The sequence below is a fragment of the Bufo gargarizans genome, chromosome 3, assembly GCF_014858855.1.
Source record: "Bufo gargarizans isolate SCDJY-AF-19 chromosome 3, ASM1485885v1, whole genome shotgun sequence".
In the NCBI taxonomy this organism is placed as follows: domain Eukaryota; kingdom Metazoa; phylum Chordata; class Amphibia; order Anura; family Bufonidae; genus Bufo; species Bufo gargarizans.
The window spans coordinates 392,525,718-392,543,560 of record NC_058082.1 but is presented as its reverse complement, the minus strand read 5'-3'; the positions used below and the strand labels follow the sequence as shown (position 1 = coordinate 392,543,560).

General features: G+C 43.4%; 1 pseudogene; it reads left to right on the top strand.

Annotated features, from left to right (window-relative positions):
* The first annotated feature begins 765 nt into the window (after positions 1–765).
* LOC122932150 lies at positions 766–2,451 on the top strand (annotated as a pseudogene).
* Positions 2,452–17,843: the final 15,392 nt, after the last annotated feature.

The window sequence follows — 17,843 nt, the reverse complement described above, 5'->3', positions numbered from 1 at the left end:
TATCTAAAAAATGGTGTAAAAAATATAAAGCAGGCAACAAAGAAGGTACAACACACAACAGTAATATAAAACATGAACACTGTAAAGTAATTAATCTACATAAAAAGCATTAACTTAATGTCACGGACGGTGTACAGGAAACAAGACAATGCAACATGCATATATGACTCACTGGATCCAAAGCTAAGGAACCAAAAGGGAGACCCCTGCACAAGACCTGGCACTTTCCCTGGCTGCTCAGCCTATGCAAAAATCCCAAAGGTGGATGGTTGCATATCCACGTACCTCGACTATATAACACCCTACAATAGTGAGGGGACACGACCACCGACTCCCTACACCAGACACGGAGGGAGTCAGGGTCACCTAGGATCCAGCAAACAGAAAATAACAGATAAATGTACAACACTTAACTTTAGTAGCAGACTGGGAAATAGGATCAGCATGCACACACACTCCAGGAAGAAGTATAAGCCGCCCAGTAATGCATCATGGGGAGGAATTTAAAGGGAAGCAATCAGTCTAACTACATGACAGCTGAGAGAGGCTAACGAGATGAGGAACTGAACACCACAACAAAGAAAACTCAAGGTTCTGAAAGGCTTCTGTCAGAGCTTCTCAGCTGTCTGGTTGTGACACTTAACTACTAAGTCCATAACCCTAAAGTCAAAAGAACTATTATTAATCCTAACTAAACCAATATATAACGGATTAACATAGTAACAGTACATAAGGCCAAAAAAAAGACATCTGTCCGCTTTTCAGTCGGTTGCTCAGCATTGCCGCCATGTCTGCTCTAGGCACCCACGCTTTTGATGAATATGGACGTCCATTTATTATCATCAAAGATCAAGATCGCAAATCTCGTCTGTCCGGATTGGATGCTCTTAAGTCTCACATTATGGCTGCTAAAGCTGTCGCAAACACTCTTAGGACTTCATTAGGACCGAATGGACTTGATAAGATGATGGTTGATCAGGATGGTCAAGTCACCATAACAAATGATGGGGCAACTATCCTTGGTATGATGGATGTTGATCATCAGATTGCAAAATTGATGGTTGAGTTGTCAAAGTCTCAAGATGATGAGATTGGTGATGGGACAACAGGAGTGGTTGTTCTTGCTGGAGCATTGTTGGAACAAGCTGAACAGTTGTTAGATCGTGGTATCCATCCTATCAGAATTGCAGATGGCTACGAACAAGCTGCCAGAATAGCTATTGAGAACCTGAATAAAATCACTGATGATTTTCCAGTTGATCCTGAAAATGTGGAACCACTTATCCAAACGGCTATGACAACACTTGGATCAAAAATAATTAACCGTTGTCACAGGCAGATGGCAGAAATTGCAGTGAATGCTGTTCTAACCGTTGCCGACATGGAACGCAAAGATGTGGATTTTGAATTGATTAAAGTTGAGGGTAAAGTTGGAGGCAAACTTGAAGACACAAAACTGATTAAAGGTGTAATTGTAGAGAAAGATTTCAGCCACCCACAAATGCCAAAGGAAGTGAAAGATGCTAAAATTGCTATTCTTACATGTCCATTTGAACCCCCTAAACCCAAGACAAAACATAAGCTTGATGTCACATCAGTCGACGACTACAAAGCACTTCAAAAATATGAAAGAGAAAAATTCCTTGAGATGGTTAAACAGATTAAAGATACTGGTGCCAACCTTGCTATTTGTCAATGGGGCCTTGATGAGGAAGCAAATCATCTCTTGCTTCAAAATGAGCTGCCTGCTGTCCGTTGGGTCGGAGGGCCAGAAATAGAGTTAATTGCGATTGCCACTGGAGGCTGCATTGTACCTCGATTCTGTGAGCTCACTCCTGAGAAACATGTTTCTGCTGGCATAGTTCGTGAAATTTCTTTTGGAACAACAAAGGATCGAATGCTGATTATAGAGCAATGTAAAAACTCAAGAGCTGTAACGATATTCATTAGAGGTGGGAATAAGATGATTATTGAAGAAGCCAAGCGTTCACTTCATGAAGCACTGTGTGTCATTCGCAATTTGGTACGTGACAGTCGCATTGTTTAAGGTGGCGGAGCTGCAGAGATATCCTGTGCATTAGCTGTAAGCCAGGCTGCTGACAAGTGTCCATCCTTGGAGCAGTATGCAATGCGAGCTTTTGCTGATGCTTTGGAAACCATCCCAATGTCACTTTCTGAGAATAGTGGTATGAACCCCATTCAAACTATGACTGAAATACGAGCAAAACAGCTGAAAGACAGCAACCCTGCACTTGGCATTGACTGTCTGCACAAGGGCACTAATTACATGAAACAGCAGCATGTCATAGAAACTCTGATTGGCAAAAAACAGCAGCTGTCCTTGGCAACACAAGTTGTTAAAATGATTTTGAAGATTGATGACATACGCAGACCTGGTGAAACAGAGGAGTAAAAATGCTTCTAAATTAAGCGACTATAAGCAAATTCCACTTGGCAGTTTCCAAAAGTTATTTATTGTGTAACACTTTTTCACATACGGTGTGTCTACTTCTATATAGAAAAATAAATTTGTCATCCTTGCAAAAAAAAAAAGACATCTATCCAATCTATCCATCCAGTTCGGCCTGTTATCAGAATAATTCCCTGGATCAACGACCCCTCTCTAGTAGCTATAGCCTGTAATATTATTACACTCCAGAAATACATCCAGGCCCCTCTTGGACTTTTTTAGTGAACTCACCATCAACACCTCCTTAGACAGAGAGTTCCATAGTCTCACTGCTCTTACCGTAAAGAATCCTTTTCTATGTTTGTGTACAAACCTTCTTTCCTCCAGACGCAGAGGATGTCCTCTCGTCACAGTTACAGTCCTGGGGATAAATAGATGATGGGAGTGATCTCTGTACTGACCCCTGATATATTTATACATAGTTATTAGATCTCCCCTCAGTCGTCATTTTTTCTAAAGTGAATAACCCTAATGTTGATAATCTTTCAGGGTACTGTAGTTGCCCCATTCCAGTTATTACTTTAATTGGCCACTTCTGATCCCTCTCCAGCTCTGCTATGTCTGCCTTGTTCACAGGAGCCCAGAACTGTACACAGTCCTCCATGTGTGGTCTGACTAATGATTTGTAAAGTGGTAGGACTATGTTCTCATCACCGCCATCTATGCCTCTTTTGATGCAACCCATTATCTTATTGGCCTTGGCAGCAGCTGCCTGTCACTGGTTTTTGCAGCTTAGTTTGCTGTTTATTAAAATTCCTACATCCTTTTCCATGTCAGTGTTACCAAGTGTTTTACCCTTTAGTATGTACGGGTGACTTGCATTATTCCTTCCCATGTGCATGACCATACATTTGTGAGTGTTAAACCTCATCTGCCACTTATCTGCCCAAGCCTCTAATCTATCCAGATCGCTCTGTAGCAGTATATTGTCCTCTTCATTGTTAATTACTTTACACAGTTTATTGTCATCTGCAAAAATTTGCAAGCCTTCTACAAGATCATTAATAAATATATTGAAGAGAATAGGGCCCAATACTGACCCCTGAGGTACCTCTCTAGTGACAGTGACCCAATCTGAGTGTGTACTGTTAATAACCACCCTCTGTTTTCTATCACTGAGCCAGTTACTTACCCACTTACAGACGTTTTCTCCCAGTCCGAGCATTCTCATTTTATATACTAACCTTTTATGTGGTACAGTGTCAAATGCTTTGGAGAAGTCCAGATATACGACATCCATTGATTCGCCGCTGCCAAGTCTAGAACTTACCTCCTCATAGAAACTGATTAAATTAGTTTGGCATGACCGATCCTTCATGAAGCCATGCTGATATGACGTTATTTGCTTATTTCTGTTGAGATGCTCTAAGATAGCATCTCTTAGAAAACCTTCAAACTGTTTACCCACAACAGATGTTAAACTTACCGGCTTATAGTTTCCAAGCTCTGTTTTTGGACCATTTTTGAATATTGGCACCACATTTGCTATGCGCCAATCCTGTGTGACATTCCCTGTCAGTATGAAGTCCGCAAATATCAGAAATAAGGGTCTGGCTATGACATTACTTAATTCCCTTAGTATACGGGGTGTATGCCACCCGGTCCTGGCAATTTGTCTATTTTTATCTTTTTAAGATCAGACAGGAATTCATCTGCTTTATACACCAATCAATGATTGTCTTTTAAAGTACCGTATTTTTCGCCCCATAAGACGCACTTTTTCTTCCCCCAAAATGGGGGAGAAATGGCCCTGCGTCTTATGGGGCGAATGCTGCCAGTTTTACATCGCTGGCAGCGATGTATGAGCAAAGCGGGGACTCGGGGATGGACTGGGAGGAGGAGCTGGGGGCCGGCAATAGCGGCGGGGCGGTGCAGTCAGTGTAGTATAGCACCGCCCCGCCGCTCCGGTATACTAATATAAGATCTCATATTCAAGTAATAGTTATTAAACATGCCCCCCAACTGCCATTACTACCTTACATCCTAATCGCTTCTGTAGAATTCAGGCCGGGCGGGCGGCAGCGTAACTCGTGTCACGTGCCTGCGCCGCCTACTTTATGAATGAAGTAGGCAGCGCAGGCAAGTGACGCCAGTGAGACGCGCCGGCCATCCGGCCGGCATGCCTGAATTTTACAGAAGCGATTAGGATGTAAGGTAGTAATAGGAGTTGGGGGGCATGTTTAATAACTGTTAATTCAATATGACATCTTATATTTGTATGGCGGCGGGCGGGGGGGTTCGGATTGCGATCTGTGGATGGCACTGTTACAGGGGGGGATCTGTGAATGGCACTGTTATGGGCTGGGGGGGTCTGTGCATGGCACTGTTATGGGCTGGGGGGTCTGTGGATGGCACATACGGTATATAACAGTGCCACCCACAGATCCCCCCAGCCCATAACAGTGCCATCCACAGATCCCCCTGTAACAGTGCCATCCACAGATCCCCCCTGTAACAGTGCCATCCACAGATCCCCCCTGTAACAGTGCCATCCACAGATCCCCCCTGTACCAGTGTCAGCCACAGATCCCCCCCCCTGTAACAGTGCAAGCCACAGATCCCCCCATAACAGTGTCAGTCATCCACTGATCCCCCATAACAGTGTCCGTCATCCACAGATCCCCCATAACAGTGTCCGTCATCCACAGATCCCCCCATAACAGTGTCAGTCATCCACAGATCCCCAGTAATAGTGCCATCCACAGACCACCATTAGTTCCAAACCCACCAAACACACAGCACACCTTTTGGTTAAAAATATTTTTTCTTATTTTCCTCCCCAAAAACCTAGGTGCGTCTTATGGGCCGGTGCGTCTTATAGGGCAACAAATACGGTACATTTAAAAATTTTATTTTCATTACTCTTACAGCTCACAACAACATGATTAAAAAAATATAAAAAAGTGCAGCGGGAGCAGCGCGAAAGAATGAAGAAGTTCAGGGCGCTGCAGATGAGAAAGATAAGGGAGCTGAAGCTCCAATTGTCACACCAGCTGACCCTAATGGAGGAGGCCAACCAAAAGGCACTTGATGAACTGCTCCAAGAGCAGAAAAAAATGAAACATTTACCATAATTTTTTTCTTTTTTTGTGGGGGCTTCTTTTATTTATGTTATTAATATTTTTCTTTATTTAAAGATTGTTTTATTAAACTTTATTGTTCTATAAAATTTGTTGTGTTTTGTTTTATTGTAACCAATGGGGTTACAGTACGGACAATTTAGTCTGGGTCAAAGTAATAATTCATTATCATTACATACAGCAGCCGCCGTTACATGGAAACAGGGTAATATACATGGCGCTGCTTATGGTCGCACCACTTATTCGCTATGACTATTTTCTTGTACCAGTGGTCATGTGTGTGCCACAATTAAAACCGAATACTGCAGACTGTGGCGCTCCTAGCAGCACTCGTGACAGGACCAGGTCCAATCATAAACCTTGTACAACATGCATACATGTAATCCAAAACTTTTAAAATACAAGTATTAGTAATTAATGTAATCATGTCATCAAAATAAAATAAAAATTATGGCTATAAATAGAATTTTATTTTATTTTAGGTTACCGTTATAACATTACATTGTATTTAAATTGTATGTGTGTGGTGTATGAGCAATGGGGTATTGGCCAATGGCCATCTGAGGAGAGGTGTACCTGTATAGTGAGGTGACGGTACGGTATGGGGTGTACAGCTGGTTCGCCTATACATCGTGCACCCTGGGTTATGGTAAATGAACCAGCGAATACTGAAATACTGGAGGTCAATCATTACTTCTCATAAACTGTGTGTGAGTGAGGAGGTGGGGGGAAGACGTGATGGCGGGTTTAAGGGGGGAGGGGGAGGGGTGGTTGTTGGGGGTTTTATAGCGTGGGATATACAGTGTGTAGCACGTAAATAGAGGTGCTATGTGCATATGAGAGATATTTGTCTGCTATCCATAAATACATGTTACAGACATTTGACACCCAATGACGTAGCTATACTTCATTCAGCAGAATAATTAAACATGGATCAATCCTTATGCGGGCGTCATGGCCATCTGCTTTGTGTGGCTGCATACACCCACGGCTAATGTCCGTAACTGTCAGTAATAACGATGGTGGACATTTAACCGATAAGGTGTAGGGGTCACTTGTTAACTATAACAATACAAGCAATACGAATCTTTTAGCAATAGTGTTGAATTCGAAATGCAACTAATATTATTGCATTGCAATTCCAGCTTTTGCAATTTTGCTATAGGTGGTATTGGTAGAATTAACTAATAAAACAAATATAGTACTGTATGTCAGAATAGTGCATTATAAAAGTTGGATTCGCAATGTGGTTAATAATAGCAAATATTATCGCATTGCGATTACAACTTAGGCAATTTTGATAATGGTGGTATTGGGAAAATTATTGGTCGCATAACGAATATAGTACTATATCTAAGAATAGTGGATTATAAAAGTTGTATTCGCAATGCGGTTAACCACTTAAGGACCACAGGTTTATACCCCCCTAGTGACCAGGCCCTTTTTACAAATCGGCACTCCACAACTTTAGCGGTTTATTGCTCGGTCATGCAACTTACCACCCAAATTAATTTTACCTCCTTTTCTTCTCACTAATAGAGCTTTCATTTGGTGGTATTTCATTGCTGATGACATTTTTACATTTTTTGTTATTAATCGAAATTTAACTATTTTTTTGCAAAAAAATGACATTTTTCACTTTCAGTTTTAAAATTTTGCAAAAAAAACGACATCCATATATACATTTTTCACTAAATTTATTGTTCTACATGTCTTTGATAAAAAAAAAATGTTTGGGTAAAAAAAAATGGTTTGGGTAAAAGTTATAGCGTTTACAAACTATGGTACAAAAATGTGAATTTCCGCTTTTTGAAGCAGCTCTGACTTTCTGAGCACCTGTCATGATTCCTGAGGTTCTACAATGCCCAGACAGTAGAAAAACCCCACAAATGACCCCATTTCGGAAAGTAGACACGCTAAGGTATTCGCTGATGGGCATAGTGAGTTCATAGTTTTTTTTATTTTTTGTCACAAGTTAGTGGAAAATGCTGATTTTTTTTTTTTTTTTTTTCTTACAAAGTCTCATATTCCACTAACTTGTGACAAAAAATAAAAACTTCCATGAACTCACTATGCCCATCACGAAATACCTTGGGGTGTCTTCTTTCCAAAATGGGGTCACTTGTGGGGAAGTTATACTGCCCTGGCAATTTAGGGGCCCAAATGTGTGAGAAGTAGTTTGCAATCAAAATGTGTAAAAAATGGCCTGTGAAATCCGAAAGGTGCTCTTTGGAATGTGTGCCCCTTTGCCCACCTAGGCGGCAAAAAAGTGACACACATCTGGTATCGCCGTACTCAGGAGAAGTTGGGGAATGTGTTTTGGGGTGTCATTTTACATATACCTATGCTGGGTGAGAGAAATATCTTGGCAAAAGACAACTTTTCCCATTTTTTTTATACAAAGTTGTCATTTGACCAAGATATTTATCTCACCCAGCATGGGTATATGTAAAATGACACCCCAAAACACATTGCCCAACTTCTCCTGAGTACGGCGATACCAGATGTGTGACACTGTTTTGCAGCCTAGGTGGGCAAAGGGGCACATATTCCAAAATGCACCTTTAGGATTTCACAGGGCATTTTTTACAGATTTTGATTTCAAACTACTTTGCACACATTAGGGCCCCTAAATTGCCAGGGCAGTATAACTACCCCACAAGTGACCCCATTTTGGAAAGAAGACACCCCAAGGTATTCCGTGAGGGGCATGGCGAGTTCCTGGAATTTTTAATTTTTTGTCACAAGTTAGTGGAATATGAGACTTTGTAAGAAAAAAAAAGAAAAATCATCATTTTCCGCTAACTTGCGACAAAAAATAAAAAATTATAGGAACTCGCCATGCCCCTCACGGAATACCTTGGGGTGTCTTCTTTCCAAAATGGGGTCACATGTGGGGTATTTATACTGCCCTGGCTTTTTAGGGGCCCTAAAGAGTGAGAAGAAGTCTGGAATATAAATGTCTAAAAAATGTTACGCATTTGGATTCCGTGAGGGGTATGGTGAGTTCATGTGAGATTTTATTTTTTGACACAAGTTAGTGGAATATGAGACTTATTAAGAAAAAACAAACAAAAAAATATATATTTCCGCTAACTTGGGCCAAAAAAATGTCTGAATGGAGCCTTACAGGGGGGCGATCAATGCCAGGGGGGTGATCAATGACAGGGGGGTGATCAGGGAGTGTATATGGGGTGATCACCCCCTGTCATTGATCACCCCCCTGTCATTGATCACCCCCCTGTAAGGCTCCATTCAGACGTCTATATGTTTTTTACGGATCCACAGATACATAGATCGGAACCGCAAAACACATACGGACGTCTGAATGGAGCCTTACATGGGGGTGATCAATGACAGGGGGGTGATCAGGGAGTGTATATCGGGTGATCACCCCACTGTAAGGCTCCATTCAGACGTCCGTATGCGTTTTGCGGATCCGATCCATGGATGCGTGGATCCGTAAAACACATGCAGACGTCTGAATGGAGCCTTACAGGGGGGTGATCAGTGACAGGGGGTGATCAGTGACAGGGGGTGATCAGGGAGTGTATATGAGGTGATCACCCCCCTGTCACTGATCACCCCCCTGTAAGGCTCCATTCAGACGTCCGTATGCGCTTTGCGGATCCGATCCATGGATGCGTGAATCCGTAAAACACATGCAGACGTCTGAATGGAGCCTTACACGGGGGTGATCATCCCATATAGACTCCCTGATCACCCCCCTGTAAGGCTCCATTCAGACGTCCGTATGCGTTTTACGGATCCGATCCATGGATGCGTGGATCCGTAAAACACATGCAGACGTCTGAATGGAGCCTTACAGGGGGGTGATCAATGACAGGGGGGTGATCAGGAAGTCTATATGGGGTGATCACCCCCCTTTCACTGATCACCCCTCTGTAAGGCTCCATTCAGACGTCCGTATGTGTTTTGCGGATCCGATCCATAGATGCGTGGATCCGTAAAACACATACGGACATCTGAATGGAGCCTTACAGTGGGGTGATCAACGACAGGGGGTGATCAGGGAGTGTATATGGGTGATCACCCGCCTGTCATTGATTCCCCCCCTGTAAGGCTCTATTCAGACGTCCGTATGTGTTTTGCGGATCCGATCCATGTATCCGTGGATCCGTAAAAATCATACGGACGTCTGAATAGAGCCTTACAGGGGGGTGATCAATGACGGAGGTGATCAGGGAGTCTATATTGGTGATCACTCCTCTGTCATTGATCTCCCCCCTGTAAGGCTCCATTCAGACGTCCGCATGTGTTTTGCGGATCCGGTCCATGTATCAGTGGATCCGTAAAAATCATACGGACGTCTGAATGGAGCCTTACAGGGGGGTGATCAATGACAGGGGGGTGATCAATGACAGGGAAGTGATCAGGAAGTCTATATGCGTGATCACCCCCTTGTCATTGATCACCCCCCTGTAAGGCTCCATTCAGACGTCCGTATGCGTTTTGCGGATCCGATCCATGTATCCGTGGATCCGTAAAAATCATACGGACCTCTGAATGGAGCCTTACAGGGGGGTGATCAATGACAGGGGGGTGATCAATGACAGGGGGGTGATCAGGGAATCTATATGGGCTGATCAGTGGTTTATAAAGGGTTAATAAGTGACATAGAGGCGCACATAGAGGCGGCAACAGGCACTGACTTGAGCGGGTAGAGAGCAGGGAATCATCTCTTAAAAGTACCGCCTTTTGAAAAGCTCGGGTAATAAAAAAAAAAAGAATATTAGAAAAACCGAATATATAGCACTATATTTGAAATATTCGCGAATTAGTGAAGTGCCGATATTCGATTAAAAAATTCGCTATTAAAATTTTCGCACTCAACACTACTAATAACAGACAAAGAATTAAATGCTACCATGTTTTTATTGAACAGACCATGTAAACATTCACACAGTGCAGGTGGAAAAAGTATGTGAACCCCCTAGACTAATGACATCTCCAAGAGCTAATTGCAGTGAGGTGTCAGCCAACGGGAGTCCAATCAATGAGATGAGATTGGAGCTGTTGGTTACAGCTGCCCTGCCCTATAAAAAACACACACCAGTTCTGTGTTTGCTTTTCACAAGAAGCATTGCCTGATGTGAATGATGCCTTGCACAATAGAGCTCTCAGAAGACCTACAATTAAGAATTGTTGACTTGCATAAAGCTGGAAAGGGTTATAAGAATCCTAGCGTGTGGGGGCGTGGCCGGAAGCTGATATGAGCTGACGCATGTAGAGGAGCTCCGGACCCAATTCCCTAACTTCTACTTTATCCTGATACTTACAGAAGGTCGGGAAAAACCTGCAACTCAAACATGTCCCGAAACAGAGCGCAGTCTGCTGCGGACCGGCTCTGAGAGTTTGCCCGCATGGAAGACCATGATGGCACGGGCTCTCGATCACTATCAGTAGAAGGGGCAAAGGAGGATCCTGTGCTTTGAGGAGCGGAACACACGGCCGCAAACCATCCCTTAAGCAAGTCACTGAACAGCTGCTGCAAGTAATTGCTACCTGCCGCACGTCCATGGTGGGTAAGCTAGAGGAGGTGAAAGTGGATATAGGCCTACTCCGCCATGACATGCAGGCCATACGGGACCGCGTTAAGGAGACAGAGAACAGGATCTCTGACGTGGAAGACCGCTTACAACCACTTCCCACAAAGATACAAGAATTTGTATCTTTGTATACAAAGAGCAGAAATGTGACGATTATGAAAATCGCACATGGCGCAATAACTTGCGGATAATTGGAATGCCTGAAAAAGCAGAGGGCAATAACCCTATGGACAGAGACCATGTGCTACAAATGGCGCGCACCAAGCAGGAGCTGAAATTTGAGAACAGCACCATTATGATTTTTCCAGATTTTTCATCTGAATTGCAGAAGCGCAGAGCAACGTTCAGCATGGTGAAATGGAGACTACGCGAGAAGAATTTACCCTATTCCATGGTGTACCCAGCCCGTCTGAGAGTGGTGGACGGAGATGTGAGACGGTTCTTTAATAACCCTGAGGAAGCCACTAACTGGTTGGATGGAAGGGGAAGGAATGCAATAGCTCCAAGATAAAGATGTGAACAGTCCCATGTTATTGTCGGCAAAAAGGAAGGGGGAACCCGGGGACTTGTACTTGGGACCAGCGGCAACATCTGGACTGACTAAATATACACCCTGTTAGAAACTCCAGAGTTATCTCAACTCCTGTCTGTTCTAGTTCTTTAGTAAGAATAACTGAGCGAGTTCATAGACAGTTATGGGTGATAAAAAGTGGTAGATAGATAGTAATAAGGATACGAATGATGTCACACACGATATATGATATTGAGCGCTGCATGTGATATCTAGTTAAATGAAGAGTCCCCCGCTAGATATTCTCACTAGAAGTTGGGGATTGGGTCCCTGGTTGAGTTACGGTTTGCTTTTATATAAGCTACAGGATTCACAGTGCTACTGGTAAATTGCCATAAGCACACCCCGTTTACTTGAAGTGCCACCTAACAAACAAGGTATTTTGTTTTTTCTGTGACAAGAGTGATGTGAATGGTTTAAGGTTACACCATGCAGGCACTCGTAGTATATGTCAGGGTAAGCCTGATGGTTCTAATGTTATGTGTTCTGTGCTGTATCAGTCATAGTGAAGTGTTGGGGGAGAGATGGGAGGTAACTGAGGTCCTTCACATTAGATCAACATGTCAGAAATACGTATAATGTCCTGGAATGTCAGAGGTTTGGGCACAGCCAGGAAGCGCACCATGGTATTTTCTGCAGTCAGGAGATTCAACCTGCATATTCTCTGCCTGCAGGAAACCCACTTAACAGCAGATAATACAAGCCCTGGGTTCAGTGGGCACAACACTCATGCTATACAAGTCTGCCCAGGGGAGTATCTCTCATGGTTCACATATCCCTTAGATGGGAGTGTGTTTGTAGCTGCATATATTAATTGTGTGTTGTACGTTATTATTGGTATATACATCCCCCACCTTTTTCCTTGCAGGTGGTTCAGCAAGCTGTGAGCTTTGCAGCCTCATATCCATCAGCCCGTATAGTGAGCCTTGGTGACTTTAATATTACTCTAGACAGAGACCTAGATAGACATCATCAGGTAGAGGCTGCTGACAACCGCCTTCATAACAAGACGTCCCTAGCTGCATTAATAGAGAAGGTGGGATGGATGGATTTGTGGCGGCTTAAATATCCTGATGTCAGACAGTACTCATGCCATTCCGCTAGTCATAATACGTTATCGTGAATAGATAATACGTTATCGCTAATAGATTACGCCCTAGGCAACTCTTCTATGTGTTCTCTGACGTATAATATAGAATATGGACCGAGAGGTATATCCGACCATGCCCCAGTGCAACTAACAATGAGGCTAGGAGGGGATGTGATCAGACGCTTGGCACGGATTAATCCCTTTTGGTTGACCCTGTTTGGACCGTCTGATAGCATTCCTGATCAATTGAAGGTGTTCATGGAGGGGCATGAGGAGGAGCCAAATAGCACATTATTGTGGGAAACTATGAAGGCATATCTTAGAGGATGCCTCAGATCTACTATATCATACATTAAAAAGTCAGCGGCTAGACAGGAATAAGGCATGGCAGCAGATTGTTCTTGACTGGAAGCAGCATACATTGCCAATCCCAATGATTTAAATAAAGAGGCGTGGTTAACAATGGGGAGGCAATACCTGGCTTTGCTTAAGGAAAAAGCTCAAAGGAAAATGTTTTTTGTCAAACAAATGTACTTTGAATTGCGCAATCAGTCCAGTAAACAGCTAGCTCACATAGTTAGGCAAAATCAGGCATCCCCCACTGTATTACGCATCAAAGCATTGGATTGACAGGTGCTGTCAGACCCAGAAGCTATAGCGGGTAGGTTTCAAGAATATTATAGAGATCTATATGAGTCTAAGGTGGATTATGGGATGGATGATGTCATGCATTATTTTGAAGATTTGGAATTCCCTACTTTATTGCGAGAGGCAGTAGACAGCCTAGAAGCCCCCATAACTGCCTTGGAACTACAGGAATCTATTACACAGTTAGCTAGGGGTAAGGCCCTAGCTGATATCCTTATTGAACATATACTATAAGATCATAGCAAAGATGTTGGCCATACGTCTTGGTAAAGTGGCTAATGCTTTAGTACATCCAGATCAATCTGGATTGCTAGGCAGATCCACCACTGACAATATTAGGAGGGTACAGGTGGTAACCAAGATTGGTCTTCAGAAACAGGAGAAATGGGCTCTGGTGTCCTTAGACACAGCAAAGGCGTTCGATTCTGTTGAATGGCCATATTTATTTCAGGTTCTCAGGAAATTTGGTTTTGGCCCTAACTTTATACACTGGGTTGAGATGTTATACAAAAATCCCAGGGCGGGTGTATTAGTAAATGGGATGCTATCGGACAGCTTCTGCCTAGTAAGAGGGACTAGACCATAGCTGTTCGCCTTAGCTATAGAGCCACTGGCTATCAGACTTAGGGCAGACCCGCAATTTCACGGAATTCAAATAGGAGAGCAGGAGGATAGGGTCTGTTTATACGCTGATGACATAGTGCTCTTCAGGTCACAGACAGAATCCACACTTTCTAGAGCAATCGCCATAATTGAATTATTCAGCCGGTTCTCAGGATTGAGGATAAACTGGTCCAAATCGACCCTTTGCCCTCTATATCAGCTGGAGGATACGTTCACCCCAGGAGAGCTACCTATTGTGCATAGTTATAAATATCTGGGTATACATATAACAAAAGATGTCACGTCCTTTCATTCTCTGAATACCTAGCCACTTATAACGTATTGTAAAGAAAAATTCTGGGTGTGGCAGAGTTTACCTTTGCCTGTGTCGGGGAGGATCAATCTGATAAAACTGATTGTCCTGCCGAAGTGTCTATATATTTTACAGCACGCACCATACACAGTCCCGAAAGTGTTCTTTCAGAAACTTACCTCGTTGTTATCACCTTTTATCTGGGGTGCAAATAGACCTAAGCTATCGATAACAAACCTATCACGTCTTATATTACCTAGCTGGGCAACTGAGGAACATCAAATCATGGTTGTCACCGGGAGGCTGTCTCTATAGGCAAGAGAAGCAACTCGCCGATTACCTGGGCCTTGCCAACCTATGGCCAGTTCTAGAACAGCCCAAATTATTCCCACGTAAGCTGCTACCAATCCATAGAGTGGCTGTTCAAGTTTGGACAGCTAGTAGGAGGCTACATAAAGTGGAGTCGGATCTGTTGGAAACCCCGATTTCCCTGAACTGATGTCACTGCGAGAAGGAGCGTTCTGGAAGGAACATGGGGTTGTCACACTGGGAAACCTATACAGTAACAATGTTTTCAACGATTTTGAATCCATGAGTCGCAGGCATGAACTCCCTAGACAGACATACCCCAATCCTACTGCCAACCTTTCCAATGATTGGAGTTATACGTTCTCAAGGACCACGTGATTTCATATCAGCATTGTATACTCACCTCCTAGATGTCAGGCTGAAAAGAGTCCCACTGCAAGCATTATGTAAATGGGAAGCTAAGATTCCAGACTTAACTAATGAAGATAAGGAGGACATTCTGGAGTCCCCCACACTAGTGTCACCTGCCATAAACAATAAGTTCATTCAAGTGTGCATAATACATCAAAGCTACTTGACTCCGCTGAGACTACATAGGATGGGTAGGCTTACCCACTCCGAGTGTCACAGATGTGCGTCAGTGGACGCTGATTTTTGGCATCTTATATCTGGGCATGCCCCTACACAAACATTCTGGGAGAGGTGATTAATTTACTCACAGATCTCCTAGATTGTGCAGTACCGTTACATCTGAAGATTTGTCTCTTCGGAATACTGGATGAGACTATTTACTCGCATCATGTTAGGATATTTCTGAGAGAAATATTGTTCCTGGTGCGGAAGGCAATTGCCATGAGGTGGATGGGAGATAGAACACCCACCTTATCGCAATGGAAACAACTAGTCAACACTGTTATACCATATGAGAACATAGTCTTTAAAAATAGGGGCTGTATGCCAAAGTTTCAAAAGGTGTGGGGGATATGGTGTGCATCTCCGAGGACTGCTTATTCAGTCCATAGGCTAACTGAGGCTTTAAGAGCAGAACAAGCCGGACAGTGAAGCTTGATGGGTGGGAGGTAATGGAACGTAGTGAACTAGACTAGTCATGATGGGTGTACAATGTTTGAAGAGTCTTATCTGTAACAAATGAGTACCTCTTGTCTGACAAAACGTCACAAATATGAAGATGCAGCACAGGTGTTTTATTGTTTTTATTTATATTGTAATGCACAGGTCATTTGTACACTTATATTTGATGTTACTGATGTACAACGAATGATAGACCATGTACTAAGACATATGTACTAATTATAATTGGCTTTGTGTGTTCAATAAAGCGAATAAAAAATAAATAAAAAAAGAATCCTAGCGTGTCAGCTAAAGACTTACAAAAGTCTCTGGCATATGCTAACATCCCTGTTAGCCAGTCTATGATCCGTAAAACACTAGACAAGAATGAATTTCATGGGAGGATACCACAGAGGAAGCCACTGCTGTCCAAAAAATACATTGCTGCACGTTTACAGTTTTCACAAGAGCACCTGGATGTTCCACAGCAGTACTGGCAAAATATTTTGTGGACAGATGAAACCAAAGTTGAGTTTTTGGAAGAAACACTATGTGTGGAGAAAAAGAGGCACAGCACACCAACATCAAAACCTCATCCTAACTGTGAAGTATGGTGGTGGGGGCATCATGGTTCGGGGCTGCTTTGCTGCATCAGGGCCTGGAAGGATTGCCATCATCGAAGGAAAAATGAATTCCCAAGTTTATCAAGACATTTTGCAGGAGAACTTAAGGCCATCTGTCCACCAGCTGAAGCTCAACAGAAGATGGATGTTGCAACAGGACAACGACCCAAAGCATATAAGTAAATCAACAACAGAATGTCTTAGGGCTCTTTCACACTTGCGTTGTCCGGATCTGGCGTGTACTCCCCTTGCCGGAATTACACACCGGATCCGGAAAAACGCAAGTGTACTGAAAGCATTTGAAGACGGATCCGTCTTCAAAATGCTTTCAGTGTTACTATGGCACCCAGGACGCTATTAAAGTCCTGTTTGCCATAGTAGTAGTGGGGGAGCAGCATACTTACCATCCGTGCGGCTCCCTGGGCGCTCCAGAGTGACGTCAGAGCGCCCCATGCGCATGGATGACGTGCCATGCGATCACGTCATCCATGCGCCTGGGGCGCCCTGACGTCACTCTGGAGCACCCCGGGAGCCACACGGACGGTAAGTATGCTGCTCCCCCGCTCCCCGCTACACTTTACCATGGCTGCCAGGACTTTAGCGTCCCGGCAGCCATGGTAACCACTCTAAAAAAGCTAAATGTCAGATCCGGCAATGCGCCGAAACGGCGTTTAGCTTAAGGCCGGATCCGGATCAATGCCTTTTAATGGGCATTCATTCCGGATCCAGCCTTGCGGCAAGTCTTCAGTTTTTTGGGCCGGAGCAAAAAGCGCAGCATGCTGCAGTATTTTCTCCGGCCAAAAAACGTTCCGTTCCGGAACTGAAGACATCCTGATGCATCCTGAACGGATTTCACTCCATTCAGAATGCATTAGGATAATCCTGATCAGGATTCTTCCGGCATAGAGCCCCAACGACGGAACTCTATGCCGGAAGACTATAACGTAGGTGTGAAAGAGCCCTTAAATAGAGGAAAATACACCTTCTGGAGTGGCCCAGTCAAAGTCCTGATCTCAACCCAATTGAGATGCTGTGGTATGACCTCAAGAAAGCGATTCCCACCAGACATCCCAAAAATATTGCTGAACTGAAACAGTTCTGTAAAGAGAAATGGTCAAGAATTACTCCTGACCATTGTGCATGTCTGATCTGTAACTACAGGAAACGTTTGGTTGAAGTTACTGAGGTTCAACCAGTTATTAAATCCAAGGGTTCACATACTTTTTCCACCTACACTGTGAATGTTTACATGGTATCTTTATCAGCGAAATTGCAGAAGGCCTCGATAGTAAAGTGTGTCTTTTTGCTGATGACACAAAGATTTGTAACAGGGTTGATGTTCCTGGAGGGATACACCAAATGGAAAAGGATTTAGGAAAACTAGAGGAATGGTCAAACATATGGCAACTAAAATTTAATGTTGATAAGTGCAAGATAATGCACCTGGAGCGTAAAACCCCAAGAGCAGGATTTAAAATCAGTGATACAGTCCTAA